The sequence below is a fragment of the Anastrepha obliqua genome, unplaced genomic scaffold, assembly GCF_027943255.1.
Source record: "Anastrepha obliqua isolate idAnaObli1 unplaced genomic scaffold, idAnaObli1_1.0 ptg000314l, whole genome shotgun sequence".
Taxonomy (NCBI): Eukaryota; Metazoa; Arthropoda; class Insecta; order Diptera; family Tephritidae; genus Anastrepha; species Anastrepha obliqua.
The window spans coordinates 30,001-32,500 of NW_026562325.1; positions in this window are offsets into that span (position 1 = coordinate 30,001).

Consider the following 2,500-nt stretch of genomic DNA (forward strand, 5'->3'; position numbering starts at 1 on the left):
CAATATGCCATAACATGTTAGTATAGAATATAGATTCTTCATATATGTATATATATTCGAAAATTTTTTCTATTTAAACTAACGTATGGAAAACCAGGAATAAAATCATAATATTACCAGTTTAATATGGCTCAAATTCGAGTTTCATATAGTTATGATTCGATTTATATGCTTCAATATCATTGGTTAGTTAACTTTTGATATTTTCATATTATATCACATGCCTTCACCGTGAGTGTTTTTTGCCATGCACACCTCACATTGTCAAAAATGTATGGGAAAAATTCATTTCAATACATTTCAGTTTGATTTGAAATGTCTTTATTATATATTTTAGTGCCAATATGCCAAGGTTATATTCCATAACTCTCTATTTAAACTAACGTATGGAAAACCAGGCATAAAATCACAATATTACCAGTTTAATATGGCTCAAATTCGAGTTTCATATAGTTATGATTCGATTTATATGCTTCAATATCATTGGTTAGTTAACTTTTGATATTTTCTATTATATCACATGCCTTCACCGTGAGTGTTTTTTGCCATGCACACCTCACATTGTCAAAAATGTATGGGAAAAATTCATTTCAATACATTTCAGTTTGATTTGAAATGTCTTTATTATATATTTTAATGGCAATATGCCAAGGTTATATTCCATAAAATGTTAGTATAGAATATAGATTCTTCATATATGTATATATATTCGAGAATTTTTTTCTATTTAAACTAACGTATGGAAAACCAGGCATAAAATCACAATATTACCAGTTTAATATGGCTCAAATTCGAGTTTCATATAGTTATGATTCGATTTATATGTTTCAATATCATTGGTTAGTTAACTTTTGATATTTTCATATTATATCACATGCCTTCACCGTGAGTGTTTTTTGCCATGCACACCTCACATTGTCAAAAATGTATGGGAAAAATTCATTTCAATACATTTCAGTTTGATTTGAAATGTCTTTATTATATATTTTAGTGCCAATATGCCAAGGTTATATTCCATAACATGTTAGTATTAGAATATAGATTCTTCATATATGTATATATATTCGAAAATTTTTTCTATTTAAACTAACGTATGGAAAACCAGGCATAAAATCACAATATTACCAGTTTAATATGGCTTAAAATTCGAGTTTCATATAGTTATGATTCGATTTATATGCTTCAATATCATTGGTTAGTTAACTTTTGATATTTTCATATTATTTCACATGCCTTCACCGTGAGTGTTTTTTGCCATGCACACCTCACATTGTCAAAAATGTATGGGAAAAATTCATTTCAATACATTTCAGTTTGATTTGAAATGTCTTTATTATATATTTTAGTGCCAATATGCCAAGGTTATATTCCATAACATGTTAGTATTAGAATATAGATTCTTCATATATGTATATATATTCGAAAATTTTTTCTATTTAAACTAACGTATGGAAAACCAGGCATAAAATCACAATATTACCAGTTTAATATGGCTTAAATTCGAGTTTCATATAGTTATGATTCGATTTATATGCTTCAATATCATTGGTTAGTTAACTTTTGATATTTTCATATTATTTCACATGCCTTCACCGTGAGTGTTTTTTGCCATGCACACCTCACATTGTCAAAAATGTATGGGAAAAATTCATTTCAATACATTTCAGTTTGATTTGAAATGTCTTTATTATATATTTTAGTGCCAATATGCCAAGGTTATATTCCATAACATGTTAGTATTAGAATATAGATTCTTCATATATGTATATATATTCGAAAATTTTTTCTATTTAAACTAACGTATGGAAAACCAGGCATAAAATCACAATATTACCAGTTTAATATGGCTTAAATTCGAGTTTCATATAGTTATGATTCGATTTATATGCTTCAATATCATTGGTTAGTTAACTTTTGATATTTTCATATTATATCACATGCCTTCACCGTGAGTGTTTTTTGCCATGCACACCTCACATTGTCAAAAATGTATGGGAAAAATTCATTTCAATACATTTCAGTTTGATTTGAAATGTCTTTATTATATATTTTAGTGCCAATATGCCAAGGTTATATTCCATAACTCTCTATTTAAACTAACGTATGGAAAACCAGGCATAAAATCACAATATTACCAGTTTAATATGGCTTAAATTCGAGTTTCATATAGTTATGCTTCGATTTATATGCTTCAATATCATTGGTTAGTTAACTTTTGATATTTTCATATTATTTCACATGCCTTCACCGTGAGTGTTTTTTGCCATGCACACCTCACATTGTCAAAAATGTATGGGAAAAATTCATTTCAATACATTTCAGTTTGATTTGAAATGTCTTTATTATATATTTTAGTGCCAATATGCCAAGGTTATATTCCATAACTCTCTATTTAAACTAACGTATGGAAAACCAGGCATAAAATCACAATATTACCAGTTTAATATGGCTCAAATTCGAGTTTCATATAGTTATGATTCGATTTATATGCTTCAATATC